Source organism: Theobroma cacao, chromosome 9 (assembly GCF_000208745.1).
Source record: "Theobroma cacao cultivar B97-61/B2 chromosome 9, Criollo_cocoa_genome_V2, whole genome shotgun sequence".
Classification (NCBI taxonomy): Eukaryota; Viridiplantae; Streptophyta; class Magnoliopsida; order Malvales; family Malvaceae; genus Theobroma; species Theobroma cacao.
In genome coordinates this window covers 17,443,319-17,460,773 of record NC_030858.1, presented here as the reverse complement: position 1 = coordinate 17,460,773, position 17,455 = coordinate 17,443,319, and the positions used below count along the sequence as shown (strand labels likewise).

The window sequence follows — 17,455 nt, the reverse complement described above, 5'->3', positions numbered from 1 at the left end:
TAGTACTTAATGAAGATTTAGGAACAAATCTCTATAGAAATTGATTTTGGACTTACTGTCTATATTACTTGTTTGATACGTGTACTCATGTATACTAAATCAACAACATTTAACAGTAGTTTCACACATGGATATTCTATTGAATTCACTATCACTAAGAGAACAAAGAAAAGTATCAAAGGCCTTGCAATTTGTTTATATCAACTTCTTTTTTCTTTGTCATCACACTCTTTCCTAGGCTTAACAATTATTTTTTTGTTTACTTCTATAATGGGGACATAAGGACCATCTTAAATAATATTCCAAACATCAAGATATAATGATTGAATAAACATCTCCATTCTTTTCTTCCAATAAAGGTAGTTCATACTTGAGAAAAATGGAGGTCTTTGAGCTGAGTGTCTTTCACCAAGAACAGCTGAGGTGGACTCCATCTTAATGTGTTGAGTTTAGCTTTTGGATCGCTCAAGGTTATAAGATTCACAAAATTGAGCCCTAATTCTGATACCAATTGTTAGTGCAATAAGCAGAATAAGTATAGTTTCAAGAAGGAGGTGAATTGGACTATTATAAATATTTTGAAGAATTTCTTTTCAATTTCAAGAAAATAAAATTCCTTCTAGTAAAATCCCCCTTATTATGAATAAACAAGATAATTGATTTCCTATCAAATAAGAGAAGTTAGAAACACAAATAAGACTGAAGAAGTGAAAGAGAAAAATAAACACAATAATTTTTATAGAGATTCAACTTCCTTGCCTATGTCCACTCCCTTGATTCACTGAGGAGTTTAAAATCAACTTTTTGAAAAAGATTTGATACAATGCCTTTTGTGGATTAAGTACAACCTTTCAGTATAATGTCTTTTTATGGTTAAAGCACAACCACTCTACCTTTTATCTTGATTAGGGTATAACCATTTAAGTACTACCTTTTTCATTTAGTTAAGGTATAACTACTTAAATGAATACAATGAAAGAAATTTAAATGTAACTAGAGCGCCTCTTAAAGGTTGAATAATAGGTTAAGTACAATGTTTAGTGAAGAAGAGAATAAGAAATAAAGGCTCAATAAATGGTACAATAGAAGAGATAAATGCGTGTACAAAGAGTAACAAATGATTTGAGCTTAATTCTTCTCTTGGAGTTGTGTTTCAAGTCTTTTCACCTTCGTAAATGTTGTGGGAGCTTGAATTTATAGTTGTTGAAGCTTCAGAGGTGGTTGGGAATGCATTAAATGTGAAAATAGTCGTTTAGCACACTGTTCCAAGTTCCAATAGTCATCATCTATCGATAGATTATCTTCAATAATTTTCAAATTCGCACTCATCTATCAATAGGTGCAAGTATTTATCTATATATTCAACTCAGGATCATTTCAAGTATCCTCAGGTGGCTATCTATCAATAGGTGCAAGTCAGGGTCCCTTTGAACTGTCCTCGAGTGGATGTTTATCAATAAATACAATGTATCTATCGATTGATTCAATTCGTCCTTTTATATTGTTCATGGTTGACTATTTATTGATAAATTCCGCGCATCTACCAATAGATGTTCATAGTCTTTGATGTCCAAGTGCTAAAACAATCCAACTATTAATAGATTTTCTTTATTTATTGATAGATTAGCCTATCTATCGATAGATGAAGAAAATCTATCAATAGATAAAAAGCATTTTTTAAATTTGAAAAGACTTTTTGCTTGTTTTCTATTTAAAGTACTTAGCTCTTTCATTAAACCTTTTTCAAGGATCATTTGGACTTGTTTGAACATTTGAAAAACAATTTTGATCACTTATTTGCCAAACCAAAACTTAAAATCAAATGAAGCGTTAAATTTAACAGTGTGGAATACTAAATCACAAGATGGTAGCTTACCTTTTCTCTCTTTTCTTCCTAAAATTAATGGCTAGTTTTCTATTTGAAAGGACTCAAGAAAAATGACCAAGGGAGGGAGAAAGGAAGAGAGGTGCGGCCAAAGGATTGGAAGAGGAAGAGGAGAGGCGGCCAACCTAACTTTCAAGAAATGAATGGCAAGGTTTTCATCACCTTTTAAATTAAACCTCTTACCCCTTTTTTGTAAGACTTCTTGATTCAAAAGTTTAATTAAAATTAAACCTTTTTTTAATCAATCTTGACCATCCATTTAGAGTTATGGATGCATCATACGTACTCCATTATTATCAAAAATTATAAATAAAGAATAAAGATTTTAATTCTTTAATTATAATTTAGAGTTTATGATAAAATAGAACTCTATGTTGAATAATAACTCTATATTATTATTATTTATTTTTATTTAAAAAGAATTAATAATAAAAAAAAAGAGTCCTAGTTAACTATATTATTATTATTTGTCTAGATTCACTCTTGCAAGAGTCTTCTAACTTTATCTTAATTTAAGACAACGTTTATCTTAATTAAGACTAACATGTTTTCTTGTCTAAATTAAGACAAACATGTTTTCTTGTCAAAATTAAGACATCATATGTATCTTGTCTAAATTAAGACAACTCTTGTCTTAATCAAGACAACATATAAATTCTTGTCTATATTAAGACAACTCTTATCTTAATTAAGACAACATATAAACCTACCATTTTTATACTTTAATTTAAACAATTGAATAAAGCATGCATTCCATCTTAAATAAGTTAAATTCTACGAATTAAATAAAGCATGCATTCCATCTTAAATAAGTTAAATTATACGAAGCTAAGTGGGGAATCTATTTAGATGTAGATATTCCAAGCTCTAATAAACTAGAATTATTCTTAATCAGATTTAGATAAGTCAAGTATATTAACCATGGAATCATTCCACCATAGATTCATGGTTGCACTCTTGAATTATCTACAATTACAAGAAATAGTCAATATTAATATTTAATATTGATTGTCTAATTACAAACCTTATCTTGTGAACTCTAATAACCATACAATAACAAAAGGTGAAATTACCATTTTACCTTTTATATCAATTTTGTCTCTTAGTCTCAAATTTTATCCAATTGGTGATCTAATACTCTAAATCTGATTTTTTGAGTATCAAGATGTGATGAGTAGCTACTTTATCAATTTACTGGGCCCAAATTAATTACCAGTCTTTTTAAAATCACTTGAAGTGATATTAATGCTATGAACTCCAGTTTTTGGATGTAAGTTCCCAGATGCTCACCTTAATTATAATCCTAACATACAGAGTCTAGATCAACGCAATATGATGATTATGCCCATGGTATTATAAAATTATAAGGAGATAAAACACAAGTCCACTATCCATTAGGATTTTGATTCTACCATAAGCAAATACATAAGCATGGGATCAAGTTTTAAGTAACAGTTAAACTGAAACTTGATTCTTACGTGATTCCAGTTCAAATTGTAGTGTCATTACTTGAAGTCAACCACTTCGATGATTTGAGACTCATCATTCCCTTGTAGTGAATCAAATTCCTTACGTTGAAAGTAATTTGTACACTACAGCCTTACCATAATAATGTAACTAGCTTTATTATATGCCTATGAACAATTTTAAAATTTAATTAAAATACATGTCTTCTATGTATGATTCTTCATATAAATGCATTTTAATATCTCAATAAAATCATGGTACCTTTATAACCAGATAAAATCATGGTACCTTTATAACCAGATAATAAATGCTTACTTAAAATAAACTCTTCATCTTATTATCAAAATGTGCTTTCATTACAAATAAAATAAATGGAATAAAATATGGAAATATACTTATTTTTCAAGGCATCATATTCTTGAATTCCTAATCGATTGATGTGGAGTGCTTGAGATGGTATCAAAATTTGTCTCAAAGATGCTTATCTTGCTCCCTCTTCAATCATAATCCAGTGGTAATTGGCATAAAGGTGAGTAATTGTGGCCGTCAGCCCTTAAAAATTGTCAAGCACTAGTTAGAGAAGAGTCATTTTGAGGGATTGGTCAAAGGCAAATTAAAGGTAGTAAAGGAAAAGAGGCATAGACGTGCTAAGTTATGTCATAGACTCAAAAGCTTAAAACCAACAACAAAACAATGGCAAAAGGGAGAAATTTAAGAATGCATTGGAAATAATTGTCATGTTATAAGAAAATATTGAAAAAATTATAGTTGATTGGCTGGAAGATAATAATGCAAAAAAAAAATGTGAAACTTTGGTTTTTATTTAGAATCAAGAGGCGAAATAGGCCGCAAAAATCTATAGTTACATAGACTTTGGAATATGTCAGAGAAACAATATAATTTTTCATATAGTAGCTTTAACTAGGAAGAAGGCTAATTTTATAGAGAAAATAGAAGTATTACGAAGGATGGGGGAAGAGCCAAAGGTGATCAAAGAATAGGTGCTTTGCTATTTTTAAAAGATCTATATAGCAATAATGATTTTGTTAGATTAAGGGATTTAAGGTGCAATTTTCAAAAACTAAAAGAGGACTTAAGGTTGTTTCTAAAGTGTCCATTTATTGGAAAGATACTACCAAAAAACAAGCTTTTTTCGACGAAATTTTCAGTTAGAAAAAGTAAAAATTTCGTTGGAAATACTTTTTTTCGACAGATTTCCAACAAAAATTTCCATTGGAAATTTCATCGGTAATACTTTCCATTGGAAATTCTTTGGAAATTTCCAACAAAAAATTTCATTGGAAAAAAAGAGATAATCCGTGGGCTATCTCATAGTAATTCCGTTGGAAATTTCCAACGAAATTCTGTTGGAAATTTGGAAATTATTTTCAAACAGAATTCCATTGAAAATTTCCAATAGAATTTTTCGTTGGAAAAGCATTTCCCATGGAGAATTCTGTTCGAAATTTCCAACGAAATTTTTCAGTAGTGATGTATTTCCAAAGGAAATTCTTTTACTAATTTTCAATTACATGTTTTGTTAGTAATGCTTTTCCAACAAAAATTACTAATTAAAATTTAGATAATAAATTATCAATTGACATCCACAATGACTTTCAAAATATATAAGAGAAACACACACTAAAATTTAAAATTGAATGTCAAGTTCATACAATTAAAAATTGTCATAAACACAGAATATCTAAAAATGTCAAACACATAACCTAGTATAAAGCTAAATGTGTTATTAAATACATATATAAAAAAGTATCCAAGTCTAGAAATGAAAAAGAGACATCATATCATAAAAAGTATTCAAGAATCTGTGCTACAGCTTTTGTTAGAAAAACGAATTTGATCAGCTTAAGCATTTGTTCTCTCCAACTGTGCAGACAAATCCTGTAATGAAATAGTAAACGACTTCTTGAGCTACTAAATATAAAGTTGTTCAAGACAACATGAAATACAACAAATAAAATAACCTTATAATAATTATGATAAATGAAACATAAAAAGGATAAATCTACAAAGGTAAATATATTGCAAAAAACTGACCAGCAAATTAGAGATAATTCCTTATTCAAATAGCCAAATAAAAACAAATTAACAATCAGGCATTCATTAGCAGCATTAAGATGAAGGAATTTATGCCATTGAATTGCTATATGAAGTGTTACAAGAGAAAGCCAACTTGAAATTTTAAATATTTAGCACAATGAAATATACTCCATTAATTCTTTGGTGCTGAGCTTTACAGTAATCTAAAAGGAGCTACTAGTGTCAGTTTTGAGTCACTGATTGTTAAAAAGATCTATATTATTAGAATGTTTAAGGCACATGAATCTCACTTTGGCTTGTGAGAACTACTATGTTTCAAAAGAAGGTAGAGGGAATGCAGGATACAAAAATGTCCCATACCAAATGCCCAACTTGGTACATTGTCCACCCAAATACGAACATCTCCTTTAGTTAATTCAAGTAGATGTTTCAGTGGTCAATAGACAACTAAGCCTAAACTGTTCTACCATAAACAAAAACCTTAGAAAATCCAATTCTTTAAAACCATTAGCAGGTATTAGAAACAAGATGGCTACCTTGACCAATTAAAAGTTTAGAACATATAACTCCCAGGTGATACGTTTAAGATTAATGGCAAGTTTGAGGCAACAAAAGATGCAACTACCAGACAATAAGATATTCATTAAAAGCATTTAGTCAGCTTAAGTCATTAAATTAATTTATTCCTATAATCACAACCACATATTCCTGGACCTTAGAGGCTAGAGCAAAGTCATGGAAGTCAATATACTTTATCAGTATGCACTGCTGAGTAGGAACACTAGCAACTCAGGACCCATACAATCATCAATAATAAAAAAAAAGAACAAAAAAACAACAATAGTCAGCTGACCTTGGTAAAGACTTGTAAGCCATTATACATTGATAGCTACAACCATCACATTTTAGTGGACATGAACTTTGCTTTTCTCTTCGTTGGCTTGAGAATCTGGAAAGAACACATCAGGTTTTCATCGACGCTCATCATTGCACTAGCATTATCAAATTCACCACAATAGTTATCAAAAACTAAAAAAAAAAAGAAAAACAAATCAAAGGAAAACAATCATACAAAAACAAAAGGAAAAGTTCCAGCCTAGAGTTTAAAGGGTTCACAGTCGAGCTCAGCTTCAGCTTTTCTTTAGAAGTTGTTGGCTTCGGGTTCCACTATCTTTTAAAGCTTTTTTAAACCTCAACCCATTGGAAAGGAAAGGTGAAGGGAGGTCGTAGAAAGCCCTACGGCAGATAGGGACAACGTCAGAGGAGGAACGATTTGTTTCTAGGTTTTGGAGAGAGTGAAGAGGAATTGATAAGCAAAGGAACAAAAGGAAAGGAAGAAAGAGAGAGCCAGACACCGTTTAGTATAAAAAATGTCCTCTAAAAAGGAGTAGGCCTCTAGCCCATGAATGCCCATTAAGGAAAGTCCAAGGGTGTTTGTGAGGCCTTGACCTCTATAGGCTCGTAACTAGGTATAGACACAATAACACGGGCTAGGGGTAGTTTTATCATTTTCTCTAATAAGCTCCCAGAAGAAAGTTTTATGATATTTTAAGGTCTAAATAAGCATAAGACTGCATAAATGATGTGTAATGATGAAAACAAGAAGAAAACTAGAAAATGATAATAATTTTCACTATAGGGGCAAAATGGTTATTTTTATCTCAGGTCAAAATTTTTCAAGTTTCGTAAACCCAAGCATGTCTAGACCATTATGGACCTTATCCCAGTGTCAAAAAAGTAAAAATATTGCATATAGGGGTGGAGAAGGATAAGCTAACTTACTAAGGGCATTTTCATAATTTTCAAGGGAGTAAATAAGCTTGGGCTATAAATATCTTCTCCTTCCAGTAGCTTCTTGAATTTTCAGCAGTTTCTTCTTATTCTTCTCCTCCCAATTCACGTTGCTTCCATCCTCCATGGAAGCTTAATATGGAGCTTGCATAATTTTCTCTCTCTAGCTCTAGTTTTCATACCTTTGTGCCCTTTTGACTAAAACCCTTGTATTCTTTCACTCTCTCACTTCAAAACCCTTGATAAATCTTATTTCCATACTTTCTCCCACTATTTGGGCATTCTAGAGAGAGAAAAAGAGAATTACCCCATTTGTTTGAAAGCTATTGGAAGATAATTCAACTACAAAGAAACCCTAGGGTGAGTGATGAACAAAGCTTGATTTTTAGCTGTGAATAATGGCTAGTAATTGGGATTATGAGCTATTTTATTGTTGAGTATGTTCATTCCTTTTATAGTGATTAAGATAGTGAACATAGATAGCCATTTAAAGTGGCAATTGAAAGCTTGCTAAGGGATAGCTTTTAGGGTTTATAAGTATGAATTGACATTATGGCAATGTTAATTTGATGGTAGGTTCTAACGAAGGCCCATCACCCTAATTGGATCATTAGGGGAATTAGAGTCAGCTAAAGGCTCAACAATATATTGGTGAGTGAACTGCCTTCAAAATTTGTTTTGGGAAATATAATGTATTTGCCACACATTTGAATGAATTATCAAGTTTTTCATAAAAACAAGTGCCTTGGGAACAAGCTTTTGCTAAATGGTTTTATATTGTGATATGTGATTGCTTTAGCTTAATGCACTATTGTAATATGATGATATATATATGTGTGAGTGTTATGCATGATGATTGATATTGTGTATGATGACTGTAACCGTGTGTGTGCACGATGTGGGGGGATGCACATGCCGATAATGATGGTGGTGTGAGAGATGGATGATGATAGTACTCGTGTACACAATGTGAGGGGATGTACATGATGGCACTGATTGTGCACGATGTGGGAGAATGCACATGATGTCACCGACTATACGCAGGATGTGGGGGGATGTACATGAGCCGGGTGTGATTATGATGATATGGATGTTATTTATGTATGTATGCATATCTTTACTTATGAAATGAAAGAGCATGAAAATGATATATGATTGAAATGTATGTGAAACTTGATACATTACACCTTGGGGATTTCATGTGTTTCATGTTGTCGGTGTCATTTTAACAAGATGGCTTTTATTAGGGGAATGGAAATCTTGTTCATGTTGCTCTGTTCTAGTTGCAGCGAAATTCATTCTCGTTGTAGCGAGAAACTCTCGAGTTTTTGAGAGCCTCACCAGTTTAGTTCTCATTGCAGCAAAAATGCATTCTCGCTATAGCAAGAAACATTCTGTTTTGGGACCAAAATTTCACTGCAGCGAGATTCATTCTCGCTGCAGCGAAAAACTTTCTGTTTTGTTTCCTTTTTGGTTCGGTTGCTGCACCATTTTCCCATTTCTTTGGTACCATAGTTAAGCTTGGACTTCCAACATTAAGGAATAAGTGAATTAAGTTTAAAATGAGTAGGTTTGGTGAGAAACCCTTGGCCAGTTGAGGAACCCTCGTTCGGCTAAACACTTAATCCCAACGTCGTTGTAGCAAAAATTCATTCTCGTTGCAGTGAAGATTTGTTGTCGCATTTGACTTGCTTGTGTATCATTGAAGCCTTCATTTTTCAAATTATTTGTTATGTATGGGTTCATCATTACCAAGTGATTAATTATTTAAGGGTTTAATGAGGGGTTTTCAATATGAATGAAATTAAATTGCATTGTTTTAAAACAAGTGCATCATGATTTTAAATTCTTCTTTATGGTTGGTTGTTCCCTTCCTTGTTCACTCACTAGGTTTATACTCACCGTTTTCAACTTCATGTTTTCAGATCACGAAGGAGCCGGTAACTAGGACGAGGTGTCCTTGGAGACTTGTATTCATCTTTTGGTAGGTGTCTCAGCATTTAATAGTTGTACATTCGTCCAAGTCCCTCCGCTGGAAGTCGAGTATTGTTTTGTTGTGTATAGACAAACCTAATGTAAATTATTAAGATACAAGTTGTAGATAATGTATATACACTTATTTAGTATGCCAGTATGAGGTGACAAATGTTTAATATTATTTTGATCCTAAGTTATGTAATGTAACTTAGCAGTTTATGATGAAATAATGAACATGTCAGATTAATAGGCTTGCTTGGGCTTAGTGGACTACGTCTATTGGGCCCATGCGCCGGTCATAGCCAGGAAATTTGGGTCGTGATAGTGTTGGGCTTAAATCAAGCCTATTGAATAAGTTTTTGGATCCCTTTTCTCTTTTCAGCCCATTTCATTTTCATCCATACACAAGTTTGAGTCTCTATAGTCTCTATATCAACAAAAGTTTAAATAATTTATATTTCATTAAAAATTAAATAAAGTTTAACATATTTATATTAAACTTATTATGTAACAAATAATTAATAATAATAATATCTTGAGATATTCATAACATAGTAGACATTAATGTACAATGTAACATATTTATTATTATTAAATTATGAACAAAATTAATATTATTTTATTATTTATTTATAATATAATATTTATTAATTATTAACTAAATTTAACATTTTGTAAAATATTAATTACTTATTTATAATAAGCATAAGTAATTCTTTTCCTAAAGTATGCAATTTTATTACTTGATACCAAAGTCCAAATAACTTAATTTGGATTTTATAAATTACATATAAAAATAAAAACATGAAATAACCCCTTAAGCACCCAAAAATCAAATTAAAGATATTAGGTATCTAATATAATAACTCCCCATCCTATGATACAATTAAAAGATTATAAAACCATCTTTGATTTACAATCACCAATTATCACTAATGCAGCTAGAAGCTAACCATTTACAGTCTATAACCAGAAGCTAACCATTTACAACGCACAGTCATTTAAAGTATTTCCTTACTTCTTATGTCTTATTCAATCATAAACTCTAGTGATCCACTTAACTTAAGACTTTTTTCTAATTAAACCAAAGAGTCATAGTCAAGACTTTACTCAAGATAATTAAACTCAACTCGAATTCTGATATCTACAGTCCTTATCCATCATTAATCACTAATTTGTTAATTTTATATAATATATATTTATATGTATCACTTTTATTATTATATATATATGTTATAAAAAATAATATGTTATAAAAAATAAGATAATAATTACTAATAAAGTTATTAAAATATAATCATATAAATAAAGTTCATAAAGTTACTAATAAAGGTTATAATTACTAATAAACTACTATTAGTTTTTGTTTAATATATTACTGAATTTTATCACCTATTTTTATGAAAGAAAACATATTTATATTTTTAATATTATAAAATCCAAGATGTTTATATTTTATTTTATTAATATATTTCCTATAAAAGATTAATAAAATTTTAAAAAAATCTTAACATATTTTAAATAAAAAATTTAAAGAATAGTAATACCGACGAAATTTTCCAATGGAAAATTTCGTTGGAAAATCTAGCAGATTTAAATTTTTTTTCTGCCTTAAACTTTTTGACGAATTTCCAACGAATTATTTTCCATTGGAAATTTCCAACGAAAATCTGTCAAAAATTCCGTTGGAACGTTTGGAGGAAATAAATTTTTTTTATGCCAATAAATTTTCTGACTGATTTCCAACAGAATTTATCCATTGGAATTATTTCGTTGGAAATTCGTTGTTAAAGGTCACATGGAAATTCCGTTGGAAATTTCCAACAAAAATTTCCAACGGAATTTTTTTCGTTAGAAAAAAACTAATTTTCTTGTAGTGATAAGATGTGGGAGACTAAGTGTAATGGTAATAAAGCACTTGGTCTCGATAGGTTTAATTTAAATTTCTTTACAAGTTAATGGCAAGTGATCAAAGAAGAGCTTATAAACTTCATGGATTGATTTACCACTAGAATATTCCATCACCAACAAAAATGTATTATTGACAACCTTTTTCCGGACTAATTTATCAATGGATTGTTTCATTAGAAATTCATTGGTAATGCTCAATGCCAATAATTTTTGTAGTGAATGATTACTAACCAATGCTACCAAGGCATGCTAATTACCAATGTTGCATAACAATTTGACTTTAGACCATGACTTGACTTTGATCTTTTGATTATTAATGCTGCATAACAAAGGTATATGTTGAAAATCTAAGAAGTAGCAAAATTGATCTACTTAATTACAAATGGAATCCTTTACTTCCCATTTTCTACCCTTCTTACAAAAGTTTATCACTCAAGATTCTAATTTTGTAGAATTGATTGTCATTAAGTATGCACTTCAACTATCTAGTTCATCAATGTTGGTTGATTTGAAAACTTTGATTTTTAATCTGTTTCCAATCTAATGATTTCATGGGTGTGTTATGAGAAGCTTGTTGCTTGCTAAATTACTAAGATATTGGCTTTTAAAATTTTCTTAATTTAGCAAAGGCATCATGCAAGTGCATATGGTCAACAAGAAATATAATAGTAAGTATCGTCTCCATAGGGAATTGTAACTAAATTATTGCTAATTACTAAATTTGGCACTCTAATCTTATCCAAGTAAGTCTAATTTTGAAATTAATTAGAACTAAAATTAAAGTAACAAAGCTAAACTAATGAATTTATGCTAAGAAATTTTTAAAGGTTTAGTGAAATAGAGCCTAAGACTATGGATTACTCTACTTTTCATTTGGATTTAATTTCACTGCTTATACTTATATCAATGGGTTGGTTGCTAGCCTAGAGTCCAAATTTGTCTACAATTCTCTGTCAAGATATTGTAAACATATCTATTTTAACTAATTTTCTATATGTCTATGTAAATTAATTAAGGTATTTTCACTAAGCTCATACCCTAATCTTGGCTGCACATGATATTTAGATATATTTCTATCATAAATACTAATCAAATCACCTAAGCTTTAAGTGAAGTGAGCACATGCTATTCAAATTCTTGGTCTATTCTAAATTCTCTTTGTCAAGCTGGATTTTTAGACCCAACTCAATCTAACTGTTGATCAAGCAATTAGAAACAATAAGTATATATTTGAAATAAACAACACAATACCCATTAATATTAAGTATAAGAAAGTTGAATTATCTAAACTATAAGTAGAGATTAACCACAATCCTAGGTTAAGAGTCCTAGCTTAATATATTCAAAAGACAAATACACATTTCAACAAAATGAAACATTGTTCTACAAAAAGAGTTAGAGAGAGAAAATCCAATCTAGAGTGAGAAAGTGTTTGGTGTAGATTTTTTATGCTTCCAAGCTCTTGATTCCTCATTCTTTTTCCCTTTTTGGTTCTAGCCTCCTTTTGCCCAAATTAGGGTCTAAATCCTCTTCTTTTTTTCAACCCTAAAAAGATTGTATTTATACACTCTTTGTTGGTCATTTGATGCAAAATCGGAAGGCGAATAATGTGCAAAGTCACATTTCAGCACCTAGGCCCCCAAGGGCTGGCGCCTTGGCACCCAAGGTTCTGTCCTTGGCCTTTTTAAGGTGCTGGGTAGTACATTTGGCGTTTAGGCGCCCAAGCTGTTATCTGCACTGAATGCAATCTGCTATAGTTAATCGACTTCCACTGTATTTTTGACCAGGATAACTTTTGAATTGGGTAAAGTGCTGAACATAAAAGTTGTAGCTCTTCTTCTTATCTTTCCATAGGTTCAAAAATCATGTCGATTGGAGTTTTATAACTCAAGATATGCTTCGATTACTACAGCATGGTGTGAGGTCAACTTAAGCAAAAGTGCATGATCTTTTGCAAATTTGACTTCCAAGCACTTTTGCACCTTCACCAACATATAGCACAGTCAATAGAAAGTATAAACAAGACTTAATAACTTGGAAATAAACTCAAATTACTTACTTAAACTATTAAGGCATGCATAAAGTAAATACTAAGAAAAATGTAAAAATAAGGTCTAAATTAATTAAAAACAAGAAGACAATACTCATTTTTAGGCTCAAAAGAATGTAACATAACTCTTTAACATAGAGTTATCAAAGCTTCGACTATGGGACAAAATGGTTTTTGCATAATGAATTTGACAATTTGAAGAAAATGATTGGTGATATTGTTGTTATGCATACCTTTGGTGAAGCAAACACATTAGTGATTCTCTTACTAAATTTGGTGTTGACCAAGCTGAGATATTTTATGCGTGATAGTAATTTAAGATAGTTTTTTGGATGGTTTGTTATCATTTTTTGCTTAATTTTTTTTTATCTTCTTTAGGTGTTTTGGTTTGTTGTTTAGTTAGTAATCTTCAGCATGAAGATTTAACCTTGTAATAACTCTTACTATTAATAAATCCTTATTTTGATTGAGAAAAAAAAGAAAAGGTTGTCACATGATGTACCGAATAAATGTATTTAACTTGACAGGAAACTGCTTTCAAAGGCATTTTCTTATAAAATAATTTTTCCAGAATTAGTAAAAACAATAAAATTTCAAGATAAAACAATTACAGAGGAATCATTATTTAGAGAGATGGTTAAGTTTTGTTTATGTCAATGCTCTATTTTTTATGACGCTAACTGTTAATGGACTAGAAATACAAGTCATTTAAAAAAATTCATTGTGCTAATAAATCTAATTAAGTAATAATGAGATATTTGGATGAAAAAAAAATCATTTATTTTGCATGTCCAATTTATATGTTGAAAATCTAAGAAGAGGCAAAATTAATCTACTGAATTATGAATGAAAATCCCTCTATCCCCATTCTCTACCCTACTCACAAAAGCTTGTCAGATAACATAGCAAATAAATTTTAACTTAAGAAGAATGCTTTGCAAATTGAAAAAATTTTAATTTAACAAGAAACTACTATAAAAGGCAATTTTTTCTAAAATAATGCTTCAAGATTTATTAAAAACAATAAAATTTCAAGATAGAGAAGTTATATTGGAATCATTGTTTAGAGAGATTATTAAGTTTTCATCATGTCAATGCTCTAACTTTTTTCTGTGACCTTAAAAGTTTATGGACAAGAAATATGACTCAATTAAAAAAAAAAAACTCATAATGCTGATAAATCTAATTAAGTAATTATGGGAGATTTGGTGACGAGGGAAAGTCATTTATCACTCATGTCCAATTTTTATCAAGTCTGAACCTGCATTCCTCTTCCCTTCAATTTGAAATTTGCTATCTTACTTGCAATTTCTTTTTTAGTTTTGTTGCTTTTGAATGGAATTTATTTTTATTGTGTGGGAGTTACAGTGTGCAATCGAAGAAAAGAGAGGGAGAAAGGAAGGAGCCAAGAGAAGAGACTTGTTCCTTTCTTTTTTTGTTTTCTTTTTGATGAGTGTGCCGAAGAGAAGTGAGAGAAAGAAATGAAAGGGCAAAGGAAAAACCTTGGTTTTTGTCACGTTAAAAAGATTTGAGCTAATGGGCCACATTTAAGAGACAAAAGATTTCCATTCATTAATTACAAAACGTTTTCATCAATACCAGATTTCATGTACATTTTATATTGTTCTGTGAAGAAATTATCAAATAGTATGTATATATAAATATAATTAATTGGAGAAAAGATATGTTAATAAAAAAGGGATCATACGAAATTAACAACTGAAAAAAGCTATATTAAAAAAAAAAACAACTGAAAAAGCACATGCTAAGCCTAACTAGATATTAACAAGATCCCAAGGAGATGCAACGCCAAATTGACCAAATCTCAAACAAAAAAAAACATAACTGTTACAAGATACAAACAATTGGAGTAACGAGCTACTCACCAAAAGAATCAACAAAGTTGGACTCCATTTTTGGGACTCATTCTTTGTTCACTTTCTATTGATAGCGCAAGATGAGTTGAAATGATATAAAAATGACAGATTAATCCATATGCCGTTTCTCAAAAGAAAACCAAAATCAAAATAAAGATAATGTAGCAAACTAAAGAAAATGTAGCCATGAAGTATGAACCCTAATCTAACGATTTGTACATATTTCATTCGTAGAGGAACAAGGTACGTCTGAAGGTACGTTGGTTGAGCGCCATGTAAAGCAAGAAGACGTTAAGGAAAAGCAAAACCCAGGAAGAAATGGGCGGATCATGGCGAGAGAGATGACTACCACAGTCGACTGAAGAATTATAAGCATTCAAATTCATGGAGGTAGATGATGAGGAAAAGCAATGCACGGCAATCACCAAAAGCAACGTTGTGATGAGAAGGAGAGCCCACCTTGAGCCGCCCAGTTGGGGTGTCGTGGTTTCAACAGCTGAGTGGACAGAGAAGCGCATAACCGCCAAGATCACTGCTAGAGTTGCCATGACCGGGAATGGCACTGGCTCTTGGTATAACATCTCTAACATGCTGCACGATTTGCTCACTTTGTTAATGAAACTGTAACTCACCCCCATTAACAGGAACAAGAGAATATGGCAAAGCTGCAATTCTTTCTTGAGTTTTCAAGATTGATTATACACAGGCGGCGGAGTCTCTCTTATTGATGGTTGGAGTCGGTTAATATATTGCAATCCCGATCCAAATTTGAATTCTTAATGTGATCTGTTGTTAAGTTTCTTTTTAAACAACTAACATAATCTTAATTTAAAATGATAATACAGTTATCTCTATATACGAAAAAGTAATGAAGAATATTTTTTTATATATAAAAAAACTAAGAATAAAAATACAAAAATTAGAAAATACCCTTACCTAGTCCATCATTAGAAAACACTTAAAAACACTCTTAATACAAATATCACTCTTAATAGTAAAACCTAGTTTTCCTTTATGTGTTCACTGATGAACCAAAGATAAGATCTTATTCTCTTGGTATAAAATCAGTAAAGAATACCAAGCATAACCCGTGTTTTCCTTGGTAGAACAACAGGATATCATGGATGATAAACTATCTTCTTGGTACATTATCCACATCATGACATCTGACGTTTTAGTGTAATATATAACCACCCCAAGATGGCCCTAAAAACTTAAAATAAAAGAGATAAATTATTCTTTAACTTCTCTAAAATTTCATGGAATCTTTTGTTATAAAACCCCACAACCCATTAAAAAAATTAGACTAGTGTCATGTATAGAAAAATTTTGTAGGTTAAAATCATTATACTTTAGATAAAAAAAAGAATACAGCATTCTAATTTATGACATTTCTCAATTTGATTGAGGATTTGAGAAAATTTTACTCATTTCAAGTATTAAATTCTCTCTTTTTGACCATGCTCATATATACCCAGACAAATAAGAATCTTTAAAGTTTCTTGTCCTTCTGTTGGTTGTCTTCATTTTCAGCATCGGAACTTCTCTATCTTTTTACCCTCTGTTTTCAATGCTTCTCCTCTCTTCTTTTTCTAAATGAGTGATGAAACGATAAAGAAGGTTACCATTTTCTACTATATATGTTAAGAAGTTTGTTGGCCTTTTTTTTCATTGCGGTTGTCTACTTGGTTCAAGATCGAAAGACGGATATGCGATTCCCAGTTTTCACATGTCGATACTCAATTTTTTTCTTTTTTTATTCGACACGTGTATTGATGTGTTGTTTATGTCTACCATATTAATAAGACAACAAGTTCAGCAGCCGGAGCCAATTGCCACAGTGTCCCTTAAGTGTTCACTATCCCTTCCTTAAGAGCTCAATGCCTCTCCAAGTGTTTACTGTATCACTCGAATACTTGTTACCCAAATGCAAGGTCAATTAGTCTATGAGATTATCATAAAGCAGACAATGGAAATGATACGTGGCCTTCTCAACAGTTGGAGCATATCTTCCACTGCAATATGTAGGTGATTCCATACCCCTTTGAACACCTTCACACAGTGTAATGTCTTCCATCTGCATATTTTCATCCATATTTTTGTTGCACAAAGAATTTGAAGGTTCCAAGAATAACAGTAAATTTTTAACATACAGGACTAGAGATCATTTGCTCGTACCTGCACTCTTTCGCTATCCACAAGACTTCTCTCGATGAAAGCTTTGTCATCCTGAGGCCAAAAGAAGTGCTTGGTTAAATTGGAATTGTTTTCTTTCTTATCCGTAATTGGGACCATATAAAGCTAATCATGGCCCAAAGTCGTTGCATGGTAGAGAGGGAGATCAAGCTAGATGCCTAGTATAAGGATTACTGATAACAGGATCATATTGCTGTATAGAACATAGAACAATGTTTCACCATTATAAGATTCAAAACAGAT

General features: G+C 31.1%; 1 pseudogene; it reads right to left on the bottom strand.

Annotated features, from left to right (window-relative positions):
- The window catches only part of LOC18589460, a 31,282-nt pseudogene continuing 30,782 nt past the window's right edge, over window positions 16,956-17,455 (bottom strand).